The following is a 19,399-nucleotide window of genomic DNA, read 5'->3' on the forward strand; positions in this document are numbered from 1 at the left end:
ACCTAGGAGGTGGGGGTTGCAGTGAGGCGAGATTGTGCCACTGCACTCCAGCCTGCCAGCCTGAGCAACAGAGTAAGACTCTATCTCAAAAAAAAAAAAAGAAAGAAAGAAAGAAAGAAAGAAAGAAAGAAAGAAAGAAAGAAAGAAAAGAGAGAGTGTCTCTGAAAAACAGATTTGATTTGATTTTTGAAAAAGCAAAGTCTCAAACCTTGAAATCTATTAAATCCTCCCTTTTCCCCTGCTTTCCTTGTGACTTGCTAGAGAGCTTGCAAACTTGTTTCCCTTCCATTTCTAAGCATGGTAGAACTTTCTCACCAGAACACAAACAATCAGAATTAGTTGTTTCTGAGTTTTCTCTAAAGATACATATTTGCAAATTCTGTGAACTTTAAGATCTGATACGAGGTCATATCATCTCAGGGAAAGAACAGAATGCACTTCCGTGTATACTAAATAATTTTTGTTGTTGCTTGCAACATGCACAATGACTCCATCAGAAATTTATTGGCCAGGTGCGGTGGCTCATGCCTATAAACTGACCACTTTGGGAGGCTGAGGCAGGCAGATCACAAGGCCAGGAGTTTGAAACCAGGCTGACCAACATGGTGAAACCCCATCTCTACTAAAAACACAAAAATTAGCTGGGCATGCTGGCACACACCTGTAACCCCAGCTGCTCAGGAGGCTGAGACAGGAGAATCACCTGAACCCAGTAGGCAGAAGTTGTAGTGAGCCAAGATTGCGCCACTGCACTCCAGCTTGGGCAACAGAGCAAGACTCCTTCTCAAAACAAAAAAAAAAGAAAGAAAGAAATTTATCTGGTCTTTAAAAAACAAAAAAAGGGAGGATCCAAGATGGCTGAATAGGAACAGCTCTGGAGTGCAGGGGTTCCTTCCCAGCGAAAAGGCAGAGGGTGAGTGATCACCGCATTTCCAAACCAATTTTTACTGCCCACAGACCAGGAGATTCTCAGGCAGAAAAGTGCCACAAGTCTCCAGCGAAGCTGTTTCAGTCAGGGCAGTGGGTCTCCACTCAAAAACTCACACAAATCCCAGCACCATTTCAACTGGCGACTGGAACACCTGGGAGACAGAGTCGCCCCTTCAACTGAAGAAATGGGTTGAAATAGGGAGCCAGGTGATCTGGCTCAGCAGGTCCCACCCCAACAAAGACCAGCAATCTGAAACGCTCTGGATTGAGAGTTTCACAGCAAGTGCACCTGGACCCAGGACGGCCCAGCTCTATGGGGGGAAGGGCATCCGCCATTACCAAGGTAGTCCACCACTACCAATGCAGTCCACCATTACTGAGGCAGTCTACCATTACCAAGGCAGTCCGCTATTATCAAGGCAGTCCACCATTATCAAGGCAGTCCACCATTACTGAGGCAGTTCTAACTATACCACTATAAACAAAACTGCAAGAAAGTTCACACAGCAGCTGAGCAGAGCCCACGGCAGCTCAGCAACGCCTCTGCTGGCAGATTGTGACTAGGCACCTCCTCACTGGGCAGAGCATCTCCCAAAAAAAGACAGCAGAATGATAGGAACTTTTAAATAAAGCCCCACCTTCCTGGGACAGAGCACCTGGGAAAAAAAGGCGGTTATGAGTTCCACTGCAGTAGACCAACGTACCTGCCCAGCAGCTCTGAACAGCTCACAGCTCAGCACTTGAGCTCCTCTAAGGGACAGACTCTCACCTCAAGCAGCTTCCCAAACCCCATATAACCAAAGAGACACCTCATGAAGGAGAGCTCAGGCTGACATCTGGCAGGTACCCATCTGGGACAAAGATAACAGAAGAAGAAATGGTAGCAACTCTTACTGTTCTGCAGCCACTGCAGGTGACCCCCAGGCAAGCAAGGTCTGAAGTGGACCTCCAGCAGTCCTGCAGCAGAGGGACCTGACTGTTAGAAGGAAAACTAAGAAACAGAAATAAGTAACTTCATCATCAACAAAAAGGACATCCACTCAGAGACCCCCATCTGAAAGCCACCAACCACAAAGACCACAGGTAGATAAATCCACAAAGATGGGAAGAAATCAGCACAAAAAGGATGAAAATACCCAAAACCAGAATACCTCTCCTCCTCCAAGGGATCACAACTCCTCACCAGGAAGGGAACAAGGCTGGACAGAGAATGAATCTGATTAATTGACAGAAACGGGCTTCAGAAGGTGGGTAATAACAAACTTCTCTGAGCTAAAAGATCATGTTCTAACCCAGTGCAAAGAAACTAAGAACCTTGAAAAAAGATTTGATGAAATGCTAACGAGAATAAACAGCTTAGAGTGGAATATAAATGAATTGATGGAGCTGAAAAACACAACACGAGAACTTCAGGAAGCATACACAAGTTTCAACAGCCAAATCAACCAAGCAGAATAAAGGATATCAGAGACTGAAGATCAACTCAATGAAATAAAATAAGAAGGCAAGATTAGAGAAAAAAAAGAGTAAAAAGAAATGAACAAAGCCTCCAAGAAATATGGGATTATGTGAAAAGACCTAATCTACATTTGATAGGTGTACCTGAATGTGATGGAGAGAATGAATACAAGCTGGAAAACACTCTTCAGGATATTATCCAGGACAACTTCACCAACCTAGCAAGGCAAGCCAACATTCAAGCCCAGGAAATGCAGAGAAGACTACCCCAATGCACAGAATCATCAGATTTGCCAGGGTTGAAATGAAGGAAAAAATGTTAAGGGCAGCCAGAGAGAAAGGTCAAGTTACCCACAAAGGGAAGCCCATCAGACTCACAGCAGATCTCTCAGAAGAAACCCTACAAGCCAGAAGAAAGTGGGGGCCAATATTCAATATCCTTAAAGAAAAGAACTTTCAACCTAGAATTTCATATCCAGCCAAACTAAGCTTCATAAGCAAAGGAGAAATAAAATCCCTTATGAACAAGCAATTGCTCAGAGATTTCATCTCCACCAGGCCTGCTTTACAAGAGCTCCTGAAAGAAGCATTAAACACAGAAAGGAACAACCGGTAGCAGCCACTTGAAAAACCAAATGGTAAAGAGCATCAAAACAATGAAGAAACTGCATCAACTAATGGGCAAAACAACCAGCTAGCATCAAAATGGCAGTATCAAATTCACATATAACAATATTAACCTTAAATGTAAATGGGCTAAATGCCCCAATCAAAAGACACAGACTGGCAAATTGGATAAAAAGTCAAAACTCATTGGTGTGCTATATCCAGGAAACCCAACTCACATACAAGGATACAAGTAGGCTCAAAATAAAGGGATGGAGGAAGATCTACCAAGCAAACGGAGAGAAAAAAAAAGCAGGAGTTGCAATCCTAGTCTCTGATAAAATAGACTTTAAACCAACAAAGATCAAAAGAGACAAAGAAGGGCATTACATAATGGTAAAGGGATCAATGCAACAAGAAGAGCTAACGATCCTAAATACATACGTGCCCAATACAGGAGCACCCAGATACATAAAGCAAGCTCTTAATGACCTACAAAGAGACTTTGACTCCCACACAATAATAGTGGGAGACTTTAACACTCCACTGTCAATATTAGACAGATCAATAAGACAGAAAATTAACAAGGATATCCAGAACTTGAACTCAGACCTGGACAAAGCAAACCTAATAGACATTTACAGAACTCTCCACCTCAAATCCACAGAATATACATTCTTCTCAGCACCACATCATACCTACTCTAAAACTGACCACATAATTGGATGTAAATCACTCCTCAGCAAATGCAAAATAACGGAAATCATAACAAACAGTCTCTCAGACCACAGTGCAATCAAGTTAGAACTCAGAATTCAGAAACTAACTCAGAACCGTACAACGTCGTGGAAGCTGAACAACTGGCTCTTGAATGTTGACTGGATAAACAATGAAATGAAGGCAGAAATAAAGATGTTCTTCAAAACCAACCAGAATGAAGACACAATGTACCAGAATCTCTGGGACACATTTAAAGCACTGTTTAGAGGAAAATTTATAGCAATAAATGCCCACATGAGAAGCAAGGAAAGATCTTATATCGACACCCTATTGTCAAAATTGAAAGAGCTAGAGAAGTAACATCAAAAAAACTCAAAAGCTAGCAAAAGACAAGAAATAACTAAGATCAGAGCAGAAATGAAGGAGGTAAGAGACACAAAAAAAAACCTTCAAAAAAAAATCAATAAATCTAGGAGCTGGTTTTTTGAAATGATCAACAAAAAAGACCACTAGCAAGATTAATAAAAAAAGAAAAGAGAGAATATCAAATAGATACAATAAAAAAATGATAAAAGGGGATATCACCACAGATTCCACAGAAATGCAAACCACCATCAGAGATTACTACAAACAACTCTATGCACATAAACCAGTAAACCTGGAAAAAACGGATAAATTCCTGGACACATACACCCTCCCAAGCCTAAACCAGGAAGAAGTTGAAACCCTGAATAGACCAATAACGAGGGCTGAAGTTGAAGCAGCAATTAATAGCCTACCAACCAAAAAAAGCCCAGGTCCAGAAGGGTTCACAGCTTAATTCTACCAGACATACAAAGAGGAGCTGGTACCACTCCTTCTGAAACTATTTCAAACAATCCAAAAAGAGGGAATCCTCCCCAAATCATTTTATGAGACCAACATCATCCTGATACCAAAACCTGGCAGAGACTCAACAAGAAAAGAAAACTTCAGGCCAATATCCATGATGAACACAGATGCAAAAATCTTCAATAAAAGACTGGTGAACCAATTGCAACAGCACATCAAAAAGCTTATCCACCACAATGAAGTAGGCTTCATCCCGGGAATGCAAGGCTGGTTCAACACACACCAGTCTATAAACGAAATTCACCACATAAACAGAACCAAACACAAAAACCACATGATTATCTCAATAGATGCAGAGAAGGCCTTTAACAAAATTCAACAGCCTTTATGCTAAAAACTCTCAATAAACTAGGTATTGATGGAACATATCTCAAAATAATAAATGTTCATTGCAGCACTGTTTACAATACCGAAGACTTGGAACCAACCCAAATGCCCATCAATGATAGACTGGACAGGGAGAATGTGGCACATATACGCCATGGAATATTATGCAGCCATCAAAAATGATGAGTTCGTGTCCTTTGTAGGGACATGGATGAACCTGGAAACCATCATTCTCAGCAAACTGACACAGAAACAGAAAATCAAGCACCACATGTTCTCACTCACAGGTGAGTGTTGAACAATGAGAACACATGGACACAGGGAGGGGAGCATCACACACTGGATGGGGACTGAGGAGGGACAGCGTGGAGTGGGGAGTTAGGGAGGGATAACATGGGGAGAAATGCCAGATATAGGTGATGGGGAGGAAGGCAGCAAACCTCATTGCCATGTATGTACCTATGCAACAATCCTGCATGTTCTTTACACGTACCCCTGAACCTAAAATGCAATATGTATGTATGTGTGTATATATATATATATATATATATATATATATATATGAAAGCATCCAGCTCCATGTTAAATAAATAAATGAACACCAACCTCAGCAACCAAGCAAAACCCTGTCTTTAAAAAACAAAAAAAGCCTGTTTCTGCCTACTTCTGAGATTCCTTTTCTTTAGCGTCTCTTCTAGCTCACTAAAAGTTAAATTTATGGAGCTTCCCATGCAGCTAACGCTTCCTACAATAAAAACATTCTTTCTAACCCTTTATCTCCAATGACTTGGATTACAAAATTCTTCAATTTTCTTTTCATGGAATTTCAGGCTACAGTCTTGACATTTCTAAGAAATATTTGTTTCCTTCTCTCAAATCCTTCCCTGTGGAAATATCCCTGGTCTGTCCTCAGCCCCCAAAATATACATAATATGTTCTCAACCAACACCACCACTTAAGCAGTCTCTTCCCCATTGGTGAACAATTAGAATACTCCTATTAAAATGTCTTGTGCATTCCACAACATTTTCCTGAGTAGAAACAAAACTCAAAACACCAAAGGAACTTGAGATGTCAGACTACTAAAACTAAAGAAAATCTCTTACTCTTTGGGCGAACTCTTTCAACTTACTTAAAAAGCTGACCTACTAAGAGAGGTACTAAGATTCACCTCTGTTTTAAAATGCTTCTTTTGGCCAGGCATAGTTGCTTACACCTGTAATACTACCACTCTGGAAGGCTAAGGTGGTAAAACTGCTTGAGCCTGGGAGTTCAAGACCAACCTCAGCAACATAGCTAGACCCTATCTCTATTCTTTTTTAAATTTTTTAAAAATAAATAAATTTTTAAAAAGCTTACCTCAGTATCTCTATATTCCTTTTGACAGCCTACAGTGTAAAAAATGTGGAGTATCAGTGACACCTACTTTGTTACAGCTTAAAAGTGAGAATAGATAAATTATCCCACATATGTGATAAAAATTGTAGGTTCTCTATTTGATAATAATGATAAAACAGTAATAAGAATCACTGGCTGGGCACGGTAGCTCATGTTGTAATCTCAGCACTTGGAGGCCAAGGCAAGAAAATTACTAGAGCCCAGGAATTCAAGACCAACGTAAGCAACACAGTGAAATCCCATCTCTACAAAAAACTTAAAAATTAGCCAGGTGTGGTGGCACACACCTATAGTCCTGGCTTCTCAGGAGGCTGAGGTGGGAAGATTGCTTGAGCCCAGAAAAGATGAAGATTATGCCACTACACTCCAGCCTGGGCAAAAGAGTGAGACCCTCTCAAAAAAAAAAATATTGTTAATATTTTTAAGTACTCAGTTGGTGCCAATACGTAAAAATTTACTTTGATCCTCACAAGCCTGTAACATAGACATCATCCACCTCATTTCAACGGAGAGGTTAAGTAACTTGTCCAAATCACATAGCAAGTTACTGGCAAAACTTGCTTGAACACAAGTCTGTTGAGCTCCAAAACCTGTGTCCTTAAAAAGTACCACAAGAGACTTCTTTTTTTTTTTTGGAGACGGAGTTTCGCTCTTGTTACCCAGGCTGGAGTACAATGGCGCGATCTCGGCTCACCGCAACCTCCGCCTCCTGGGTTCAGGCAATTCTCCTGCCTCAGCCTCCTGAGTAGCTGGGATTACAGGCACGCGCCACCACGCCCAGCTAATTTTTTGTATTTTTAGTAGAGACGGGGTTTCACCATGTTGACCAGGATGGTCTCGATCTCTCGACCTCGTGATCCACCCGCCTTGGCCTCCCAAAGTGCTGGGATTACAGGCTTGAGCCACCACGCCCGGCCACAAGAGACTTCTTAATGGACAAAATATATCCAGCCTACTCATTCCCCCATGATTATGTACAGAAATTTAGCACAGCACATTTATATGTGCATTTAACATATGAACTAGTTTACAGATTAATACAGTTATCAAACTAAAATTGACCTATGTTAATTTCTACTCTCAGCTCTTCTGTGCCCTTCCTCCTAGAAGGAAAGAAGCGAGGGAGGGAAGGAAGAAAAGAATAGAAAAGAGGCCAGGCAAGGTGGCTTATGCCTATAATCCCAGCACTTTGTGAGGTTGAGGCAGGAGGATCACTTGAGTCTGGGAGTTCAAAACCCTTCTGGCAGATATAGCAAGACCCCATCTCTTGGAGAAAAAAAAAAAAAACTGCTTTAATTAGCTGGACATGGTGGCATGAACCTGTGTTGGGAGGCTGAGGTGGAAAGATTGTTCGAGCCCAGGAGTCTGAGGCTGCAGTGATCTATGACCATGCCACTGCACTCTAGCATGGACTACAGAGTACGATTCTGCCTAAAAAATAAAAAGAAGGCAAAAGAAGTTTTTTTACCCACTGTTGCAGTTAACTGGCAAACCTATGTAATAAATTAACTAACAGAACCGGTTTAGCAACAAATGAGATACACAAGGTCTTTAAATTCTAACCTTAGCCATGTTGCTGATTTGAAGTGATTTAACAGCATTTAAAGTAAGTTAAATTTTATATTTATGGGGTTTTCAAAACCACAGTCAAAAATAAGAACCCAAGCCTGAGCAACATGGCAAAACCCATCTGTACACAAAACACAAAAATTAGCCAGGCGTGGTGATGTACACCTGTAGCCCCAGCTGCTAAGGAAGCCGATACAAGAGGATTGCTTCGGCTCAGGAGACAGAAGTTGCAGTGAGCAGAAATCATGCCACCACACTCTAGCCTGGACAACAGAGACCCTGCCTTTAAAACAAACAAAGAAAGAACCCATATTTATGAAATTTCAGTAATAAACCCTGACATCAAATACCCAGATGAAAAAGAGGTCAAAATCTAGCTGCTTTGCCTAATTATTGCCAAGCTTCCGAGTGTCAGAAATATTTAAATGAGATAAACATACAATTGTCCACGGCAATTATCTCTAGGAAGAGAGACTGTAAGAAAGAAAAATGAAAATATTATGGAGAAGGGCTTTTGCCCATGTGTGCATGTAAATGTTCGTGTGTGTGCGTGTGCGTGTGTGTACTGGGGTTTTTGTAATAACAAAAATTCCTTAAAAGGCAAAGTCTGATCAGACTTAATTTTTATCTGCATCGATGGGCCTGACATAAGGATTACACGTTTCACTATCTAATAAAGGGGACACCATTAAGGAAAAGAGCAACATTCTCTCTCAGTCCCTTTGGCCTCTCCAATTGAACTAAAATAGGACTTATTAAGTTTTTACCCACTCCAAAACAACCATTTCCATTTCATCAGAAGTATGAGAGAGAAATCTTAAAGGACATTAACCTTCAAGCAGCTCAAAAGGGAAAGAAATATTAGAACTTGAGAAATAAAATAGAGAATTGAACTCTTGACATTCTTCGGGTAACAAGGAGAACCAACCAGTTAAAGAGCTATCCTCTCCTCATAGTGAAAGCCTGAAGGTGGAAACTAAGAGTATCCCAGAGAGCAGCCAGCTGGCTGCCTCCAGTACTCACTCATTTATCCATTCTCCTGAGCTTAAAGAGAAAAGATAAAGATGAGAAGTGCGGGCCGGGCGCGGTGGCTCAAGCCTGTAATGCCAGCACTTTGGGAGGCCGAGGCGGGTGGATCACGAGATCAAGAGATCGAGACCATCCTGGTCAGCATGGTAAAACCCCGTCTCTACTAAAAATACAAAAATTAGCTGGGCGTGGTGGCACGTGCCTGTATTCCCAGCTACTCAGGAGGTTGAGGCAGGAGAATTGCCTGAACCCAGGAGACGGAGCTTGCGGTAAGCTGAGATCGCACCATTGCACTCCAGCCTGGGTAACAGGAGTGAAACTCCGTCTCAAAAAAAAAAAAAAAATGAGAAGTGCTTTAAAATTAAAGTTGATGTTTAAATGTCAGGTCTCTTCTGAGCCCCTACTTTTTCATCTTAAAAATAACTATTTAAAGCCAGGCATGATGGCTCGCACCTGTAATCCTAGCACTTTGGGAGGCCGAAGTGGGTGAATCTCCTGAAGTCAGGAGTTCGAGACCAGCCTGGCCAACATGGTAAAACCCCATCTCTACTAAAAATACAAAAATGAGCTGGGCTTGGTGGTGGGCACTTGTAGTCCCAGCCTCTTGGGAGGCCGAGGCAGGAGAATCACTTGAACCCACGGGGCAGAGGTTGCAGTGAGCCGAGATTGCACTACTGCACTCCAGCCTGGGCAACAAGAGTGAAACTCCATCTCAAAAAAAAAAAAAAGAAAGAAAGAAAGAAATGATTTGCTATCAATAAATAATTTGTGAAGGTACTTAGCATAAAACCTGAGACAAAGTAGGTACCCAATAAATGTTAGCTTCTTTCTTTCAGAACTGAATTTCCAACTGCCAGATAGATCTCTTACTAATCTTTGAGCTCACAAGGCCCATTAGCCCACCCCCAACTTATCCCAGACCTTCTCCTCCTGTATTTTCTCTCTCAAGTAATAGCATGAACACTCTCTTTGGCACCTGGTTTCAAATTATCTGTCTTCTATCTCCTTTTAATCCCCTCAGACTCTGTTCTCCAAATGTCTTCATCACTCACCTGAATTTCTGAAACATCCCTGTAATTCAACTCCCTGCTTCTCCAGTACATCCTTCGAAACATTATGACGAAACAGAGCTCACACCAAGCACCTGCTCTGGTTCCGCAGTGACCATGAGAATACAGTCTGAACACTTGCGTGTGAAAAACCCTCCAAAATCTAAGCACAAAGAAGTGATTTCAGGAGAGAGATCCAAGATGGCTGATCACGAGCAGCTCGGGATTGTAGCTCCCAGTGAAAGTGCAAAGAACGAGAGGAAGCCACACCTTCACATGAATTCTTGTTGCTCACGCACCAGGAGATTCCCAGCGGAGGAGCCCCACGGGTCACCAGCGCGACTCTTTTGACCTGCGAGGCGGTTTTGCCGGCGCCTCGGAGCGTCGGTTCTCGGTGCAGAGTCAGAAATGCACCACCAATCTTAATGCCGCTGATTTAGTCGGTGCAGTGGGTTGCTCAGATTTCGGCACTAAAGATCAATAAGTTGGACGTCCACTCAGAAACCCAATTACAAAGACGGTAATTATAAAGACCACAGATGGATAAATCTACAACGAAGGGAAGAAAACAGCCAAAAAAGGCTGAGAATACCCAAGATCAGAACGGCTCTCCCTTAGCAGGGGATCACAGTTCCTCATCAGCAACGAAACAAGGCTTGATGGAGAACGAATGTGTTCCAATTACAGAAGCAGGCTTCAAAATGTGGATAATAAGAAACTTCTGTGAATTAAAAGAACTTGTTCTAACCCAAACCAAAGAAACTAAGAACTTTGAAAAAAGGTTTGACGAAATGTTAACAAGAATACACAATTTAGAGAGGAAAATAAGTGAATTGATGGAGCTGAAAAACAATACGAGAACTACATGAAGTATGCACAAGTTTTAACAGCCGAATTGATCAAGCAGAAGAAAAGATATCAGAGGTCGAAGACCAGCTCAATGAAATAAAACAAGACAAGATTAGAGAAAAAAGGATAAAAAGGAACGAGCAAAGTCTCCAAGAAATATGGGACTATGTGAAAAGACCTCATCTACGCTTGATAGGTGTACCTGAATGTGATGAAGAGAATGAATCCAAGCTGGAAAATACGCTTCAGGATATTATTCAGGAAAATTTTCCCAACCTAGTAAGGCAGGATAATATTCAACTCCAGGTAATACAGAGAACACCACAAAGATATTCCTCAAGAAGAACAACTCCAAGGTACATAATCGTCAGATTCATCAGGGTTGAAATGAAGGAGAAAATACTAAGGGCAGCCAGAGAGAAAGGTCAGGTTACCCACAAAGGGAAGCCTATCAGACTCACAGCAGATCTCTCGGCAGAAACCCTACAAGCCAGAAGAGAGTGGGGGCCAATATTCAACATCCTTAAAGAAAAGAACTTTCAACCAAGAATTTCACATCCAGCCAAACTAAGCTTCATAAGTGAAGGAAAAATAAAGTTTTTTTTATTAAAACAAGCAAGCACTCAGAGATTTCATCACCACCAGGCCTGCTTTACAAGAGCTTCTGAAAGAACCACTACACATAGAAAGGAACAAACAGGATCAGCCTTTCTAAAAAATACCAAAAAGTAAAGAGCATCAATATAATGAAGAATTTACATCAACTAATGGGCAAAATAGCCAGCTAATATTAAATGGCAGTATTAAACTCTCATATATCATTATTAATTCTAAATTTAAATTGACTAAATCCCCCAATCCAAAGACAGACATGCAATTTGGGTAAAAAACTAAAACCCATCGGTATGCTGCATCCAAACCCATCTTACATTCAAGGATACACAAAGACTCAAAACAAGGGATGGACAAAGATTTACCAACCAACCAGAGAGCTAAAATAAATAAATAAAAAGCAGAAGTTACAATTTTTGCCTGATAAAATAGTTGTTAAAGCAACAAAGATCAAAAGAAGCAAAGAAGGACATTATATAATGATAAAAGGATCAATGCAACAACAAGAAGAGCTAAAGATCCTAAATATATACGCACCCAATACAGGAATACCCAGATATACAAGACTAATAGAGACTTAGACTCCCACACAATAATAGTGGGAGACTTCAACATTAATATTAGACAGATCAATGAGACAGAAAATTAACAACAATATCCAGGACTTGAACTCAGATCTGGAACAAGTAAACGTAATTAACATTTATAGAACTCTCCACTTTAAATACACAAAATATACACTCTTATCAGTACCACATCATACCAAGTTTAAACAAAATGTTGGTTGGCTCCTTGTTTGTTATTCTCTTCCCTCATTTTCTTTTATGTCTCCATTATTAAGGACAATTATAGGCATACTCATATTTAGACTGCATTCTAGCCTGGGCAATAAAGCAATACCCCCATTCTCTCTCCCTCTTCCTATTTCTCTTTCTTCCTCTTCTTTATTCTTTTTCTTACTATTCTTTTTTCTTTCTCAAAAAAAAAAAGTAAAAAATAAAGCCATGATGCCCTCGGGTTTTCCCCTCAAAAAATCTAAGCACAAATCATCTCGCCAGGCTTCCCTCCCACCATACCCTGCCATGACCCCTGTGCTTGTGTTCTGCCTGCCGTCTACTCTCCTCCATTCTCCACCCATGAAAGCCCTACTCACCATTCTAGGCCCAGCTACACACACTCAGCTCAAGTAGCAAATGTTTTACAAAATTAGCTCTCACTTCCCCAAAGTTGGCATTAATCACTTGCTTTATGGACCCACAGCACCTCACTTGTACCGCAGTTGGCACTTCTTCCATTCTAGATAATACCACAGTGACTTGTTTTCCAGGCCATCTCTCCCAGTTCCTGAAGAATTAGGACTCACATCTGATTCACTTCTGATTCTTCCCTAAACACCTGTTACCTAGCCCCTTCTGTACTGCACCCCTGAACTGAATGTAATAACTAGCATTTGTTACCATGTGTTCTATAGGTACCACGCTGTCCGTTACCTGTATTATCTCACTAATATTCATCAATGCTTACAAAGTACGTGGGATTTTAGTTTCACTTTTACAGATGAGGAAACTCTACTCAGAGAGGTTAAGTCATTTGCCCAAAATAACACCTCTAGTATATGGCAACGCTAGAATTCGAATCAGGGGTCAGACTGATTTCAGAAGCCATGCTTTTAACCACTACACTATACCACAGACATTTTTAAAATTCACTTGTTCCTCTAGAATGTATGCACATGGGAGTATTACTCAGGATCAGCACCCCAGGAAATCATATTTACTCCTATTAGCACATGGAGGTCCTTTTGGTTCTGCTCTAGTCCAGGGGCATAAATAAGCAGACTCATGATAGCCCAGATTCATTTATTTTTCTCCTTTTTTACCTCCACTCCCAGTCCCCACTACCTCTGAAAAACAAATCAGAAGAGAAATGTTTTGGAAGACAGAGATAGAAAAAGAATGCAATGTTTCATTCCTTGTGATACATATAATAGTAAGTATATAAAATTTAGCAGGCATATAGAACCTAAAAGAATCTGTTGGATCATTTCAAAACATGCTCACCCTGCTCAAACCTGAAATCAACAGCAGTTGCTAAGAAAACACATGACCAAATGCAAGACAACATGATGACTCACCCAAGGAACAAGCTTACCTTCCAGTTCTCAGAAACCACCACCAACAGAGAGTCTTTGTAACCAAATCATCAATCTGTGGTTACAAACATTCCGGAGTTTCTTTTCATCCAGCTCAGAAGTGAATATAATCAGTTCCGGATTAAACACTTTTATAAAAGTAATTATTACCCAGCAGAGGGGATGCTTTCTGCAGTGAAAAATGCACAAAGACTACAAAGGTAACATATTTTCTTTTTTTTTTTTTTTTTTGAGACAGAGTTTCGCTCTTGTTACCCAGGCTGGAGTGCAATGGCGCCATCTCGGCTCACCGCAACCTCCGCCTCCTGGGCTCAGGCAATTCTCCTGTCTCAGCCTCCTACTAAGTAGCTGGGATTACAGGCACGCACCACCATGCCCAGCTAATTTTTTGCACTTTTAGTAGAGACGGGGTTTCACCATGTTGACCAGGTTGGTCTCGATCTCTCGACCTCGTGATCCACCCGCCTCAGCCTCCCCAAGTGCTGGGATTACAGGCTTGAGCCACCGCGCCCGGCAGGTAACATATTTTCTTTTAAACAAAGGTCTATTAACAGAGGAAAGATTCTTACTCAATGTCATCAAACAAGTGACTACAAAGGATATTCTAACAAGAGTATGCTTGGTAACTTATTTTCTTTGCAAACACAAATGCAAATAATAAAACACATCTTGGCCAAGAGCAGTGGCTCATGCCTGTAATCCCAGTACTTTGGGAGGCCAAGGTGGATAGATTACAAGGTCAGGAGTTCGAGACCAGCCTAGTAATGTGGTGAAACCCCATTTCTACTAAAAATACAAAAAAGTAGTTGAGCATGGTGGTGCACGCCTGTAATCCCAGCTACTAGGGAGGCTGAGGCAAGAGAATTACTTGAACCCAGGAGGCAGAGGTTGAAGTGAGTCGAGATCACATCATTGCATTCCAGCCTGGGCAACAAGAGCAAAACTCTGTCTCAAAAGAATAAAATAAATAAAACACATCTTTAACTCTTTAGTAAACAGAATTCATGATAATCATTTTTTGTTTCTGAATCACTATCTCAAATTTTTGAAGTAAAAGCTCTAATATGCATTATTCTATCCACAATCCCATCATACACTGGCTATAACCCACCATTATACTGTAGCAATAGCTTATATGCATTTCAGTTGCGGGATTTTTTATTTGTTTTGGTGGTATGGCAGATAGTCTTGAACAGCTTATCTATATTGTTGAAATATACAACTATGATAAAAATTTCTTCTGAGTAATATTTTAAAATGAAAAATAGCTCCTGTATGAGGTGTCTGTGAAAAAAAAAAAGAAAATTAGCTAACTCCTATGGTATGACCCATTAATTCACGTATCACACAGAAGCGGCTAAAGATGAAAATCTCAGTCATAAGTGATACAATCAGCTTTTTCTCAGGATACCACAACTTGTCCTCCAAAGCAAAAGTAGGAGAAAACAGGCGGTATGTCTGTAAATCAGTTCTGTCCCCTCTCCGAACACCAACTATCCCACAACGTGATCTACTAAATGTGTTATCTCTAACCTTGAACAGAGGACCACATGGAGCACGCTGACTAAGACAAATGGATTTTCAAAACTTATTACGCATCCCCACATGCTCAATATCTTTTCTTTCCAAATGAGGCAACTTAACTGCTGAAATGAGTAGTGAGAATTCTTAGTTTACATATGTTAAAAATCTGCCCCACGGCCAGGAACAGTGGCTTATTCCCATAATCCCAGCATTTTGTGAAGCAGTGGCAGGCAGATCACTTGAGGCCTGGAGTTTGAGACCAGCCTGGCCAATAGAGTGAAATCCCATCTCTACTAAAAGTACAAAAATTAGCCAGGTGTGGTGGTGCATGCCTAGTTCCACTCAGGAGGCTGAGGCAGGAGAATTACTTGAACCCAGGAAGTGGAGGCTGCAGTGAGCCGAGATCACGCCACTGCACTGCAGCCTGGCAACAGATTGAGACTGTCTCAAAAAAAAACAAAAAAATTTCAAGGCCGGGTACGGTGGCTCAAGCCTGTAATCCCAGCACTTTGGGAGGCCGAGGCGGGTGGATCACGAGGTCAAGAGATCGAGACCATCCTGGTCAACATGGTGAAATCCCATCTCTACTAAAAATACAAAAAATTAGCTGGGCATGGTGGCGTGTGCCTATAATCCCAGCTACTCAGGAGGCTGAGGCAGGAGAATTGCCTGAACCCAGGAGGCGGAGGTTGCGGTGAGCCGAGATCGCGCCATTGCACTCCAGCCTGGGTAACAAAAGCAAAACTCCATCTCAAAAAATAAAATAAAATAAATAAATAAATAAACTTCAAACCTTCAAAACCTTCTAATCTACCTTCCTAAAAGTCTGCCTTTCAAATTAAAATTATTATCTCATTCAAATGCAATAATTCAATTTTGCCAGGGCATGCATGTATATCTTTCTTACTATTCTAGAATATTATTTATAAGTATAATGCATATATTATTAACATACGACTACATAAAATGTTCTAATAAAATGTATTCACAGTAGTGACAAGTATATTTCTTTTTGCCAGGCGCGGTGGTTCACGCCTGTAATCCCAGCCCCTTGTGAGGCAGAGGTAAGAGTACTGCTTGAGCCCAGAAGTTCGAGACCAGCCTGAGCAACATAGAGAGATCTCGTCTCTACAAAATATCAAAACACAAGGCTGGAGGATCATTTGGGCCCAGGAGGTCGAGGCTGCAATGAGCCATGATCACACCACACTGCACTCCCACCGGGGCGCCAGAGCTAGACTTTGCCTCAACAACAAAAAAAGTATACTTTTTAATAGATTTTATGCAAATAGGCCAGGCGCGGTGGCTCAAGTCTGTAATCCCAGCACTTTGGGAGGCCGAGGCGGGTGGATCACGAGGTCAAGAGATCGAGACCATCCTAGTCAACATGGTGAAACCCCGTCTCTACTAAAAATACAAAAAATTAACTGGGCATGGTGGCGCATGCCTGTAATCCCAGCTACTCAGGAGGCTGAGGCAGGAGAATTGCTTGAACCCAGGAGGTGGAGGTTGCGGTGAGCCAAGATCGCGCCATTGCACTCCAGCCTGGGTAACAAGAGCGAAACTCCATGTCAAAAAAAAAAAAAAAGATTTTATGCAAATAGGAATATATGTACATGTGTCCACCTGTTGTTTTGTTTTATCCACCTTTTGTGTAAATTAGCTCCAGATAAATTTTATCTATAATGTAAGGGTAACCAGGAAATGGCTACTTATGATCCAGTTTCAAATTCATTTCTAGCATCTTAACATCTCAAATAATTTAAAATCCAATTATTTAAAGAAAAATGATATGACGGATCAAATTTGCTTCAAAATAATCCAGCACAGGGGAATATGTGAGGACATGGGTAAAAACAGATGGATAGGATTTAATAATATTTATTCTGGATAATTGTTACGTGATGGAACATTTTACTGTTATCTCTGCTTTCGAATGTATTTCAAAGTTTTCATAAGAAATTTTAAATCCAATTTACTATCACTCCACTGTCAAACATAACTGTATCACTTTGAATTTGTTTTACTGTGCTCACTTCAGCAACACATAGAGTAAAACTGAATTTGTTTTACCTACATTTCTTGTTTTCCTTTTAGACGGAGTCTCACTGTGTCTCCCAGCGCACTGCAGCCTCAATCTCCCAGGCTCAAACGATTCTCCCACCTCAGCCTCCCTAGTACCTACCTGGGACCACAGACATGCACCACCAGAGCCCAGCTAATTTTTTTTTTAAGAGATGTGGATCTCACTATGTTGCCCAGGCTGGTCTCAAACTCCTGGGCTCATGTCATCCTCCTGTCTCGACCTCCCAAAACGCTGGAATTATAGGCATATGCTATGGTGCCCAGCCTACACTGCAATTAATGTTTTATATGATATTAGTACCAATTAATGCTCTTAAAATACAGTAGGGTAAATATCACATTTCTTAACCATATACATAGACTTCAAGAGCTAAAAAAAATCTCAGAGATCATCTAATCCTCTATGCCCATGGTTCACAGTCTGGAGCATGCATCACAATCGCTGAGAAGGCCTATTAAACAGACTGCTGGGCCCCACTGTCAAGGTATAGTCAATAGGTTGCTGCTTCTGGTCCCTGATCCTTACTTTGAGAACCACTGTTCTAGCTGACCATGCTTTGCCCTGCTCACGTCCCCACTGCAGTGACTCCAATCACCCCACTGAGATGTTCCTATGCTAATGGGCCTTTCTGCTTCTAGACAGCTTGCTAGTGGCAAGGGACATTGACTTTCATCTGTGTGTCAGAGCCCAGATTAAACAGGTATTTAAAAAATAATTCGTTGAATGTATTAAAGAGGGGTACATTTACACAGCACTGTAGAGAAAAGCTACTCACTTATAACAAACTGCACACAGTGGTAGTAGCCAAAGGGAGACTAAAGTCAGCTGAAACCAGAGCAACAAGTAATTGGCAGATTCTAGAAAAATCTAAGCACCGCATCTCAGATTGAACTTTCCAATCAAATATGGACACTGACGAGCAAAAGCTTGAGGCTCCTTTTTGTCAAATGTGTTACTTTGACCTGAGGAGCTATTGGCAAGTGTTTTTCATCTCACACACCATCAAAAGAAAGAGACGCTTTCACACTTATCTTTCAACTCAACGTTTCTCAGGGTCTGGAAAATGTCAACATAGGAAGACAGATTTCCTTCTCCCCATTCACCTCTCTCTTCCTAATGGAGCCCAAAGGAAAGAAAAGGAGGCAATGCACCCTGCAGAGTCTATCTGGAGGGGAGGGTTCTCCAGTGAGGTGCTCTGAATATTGTAACACTCTGCTGTATTCTAAAATATGTTCTATACATAAGCAGAATACGTATTTAAAAAATAAAATACATTTCTATTACAGCAATGGTTTGCTCTATGATAATTTAGTAGATTTAGAGTTTTTTTCTTTTTTTTTTTTTTTTTCCTTTTTCCTGGAAAATTAAAGCAATTAAGGATTGAGTTCAAGAAAATTAGTTTCTAGGCCAGGCACAGTGGCTCACACCTATAATCCTAGTACTTTGGGAGCCCAAAGCAGGTAGATCATTTGAGCCAGGGAGGCAGAAGTTGCAACACTCCAGCAAGGGAGGGAAAGGAGGGTAAGGAGGGGAAGGAAGGGAGGAAAAGGGAAGGAGGGGAGGAAGGGGAAGAGGGAGGGGAGAAAGAGAGACAGAAGAAGAAAAGAAAGGAGAGAAAAGAGGTCAGGGTGCGGTGGCTCATGCCTGTAATCCCAGCACTTTGGGAGGCTGAGGCGGGAGGATCACTTAAGGCCAGGAGGTGGAGACCAGCCTGGCCAACAACGGTGAAACCTCTTCTCTACTACAAATACAAAAATTAGCCAGGTGTGGTGGCACACACCTGTAGTCCCAGCTACTTGAGATGCTGAGACCAGCAGGTCAAAGCTACCATGTAAGCAACAGAGAGAAACTGTCTCAAAATGAAATAAATAAAATGCAAAAATAAGAAATATAGGCCAGGCGCGGTGGCTCACGCCTGTAATCCTAGCACTTTGGGAGGCCGAGGTGGGTGGATCACCTGAGGTCTGGAGTTCAAGACCAGCCTGGCCATCATGGTGAAACCACATCTTTTTTTTTTTTTTTTTTTTTGAGACCGAGTTTCGCTCTTGTTACCCAGGCTGGAGTGTAATGGCGCAATCTCGGCTCACCACAACCTCCACCTCCTGGGTTCAGGCAATTCTCCTGCCTCAGCCTCCTGAGTAGCTGGGATTACAGGCACGCGCCACCATGCCCAGCTAATTTTTTGTATTTTTAGTAGAG

At 41.5% G+C, this 19,399-nt stretch overlaps 1 protein-coding gene across 6 annotated transcripts in view; it reads right to left on the bottom strand.

Moving 5' to 3' along the window:
• SYNE2 (spectrin repeat containing nuclear envelope protein 2) overlaps window positions 1-19,399 on the bottom strand; it is a 390,475-nt gene that overhangs the window by 361,343 nt on the left and 9,733 nt on the right. Inside the window, exon 1 of one of the 6 annotated variants that reach the window (XM_074393134.1) lies at window positions 13,590-13,815. The exons of the other annotated variants lie outside the window; for them this stretch is intronic. The gene's annotated coding sequence lies outside the window, so the exon portion shown is untranslated. Of the gene's footprint in view, window positions 1-13,589; window positions 13,816-19,399 lie in introns of those variants that run through there. 6 annotated transcript variants of the gene reach the window in all.

This window comes from Saimiri boliviensis, chromosome 2, assembly GCF_048565385.1.
Source record: "Saimiri boliviensis isolate mSaiBol1 chromosome 2, mSaiBol1.pri, whole genome shotgun sequence".
NCBI classification, from domain to species: domain Eukaryota; kingdom Metazoa; phylum Chordata; class Mammalia; order Primates; family Cebidae; genus Saimiri; species Saimiri boliviensis.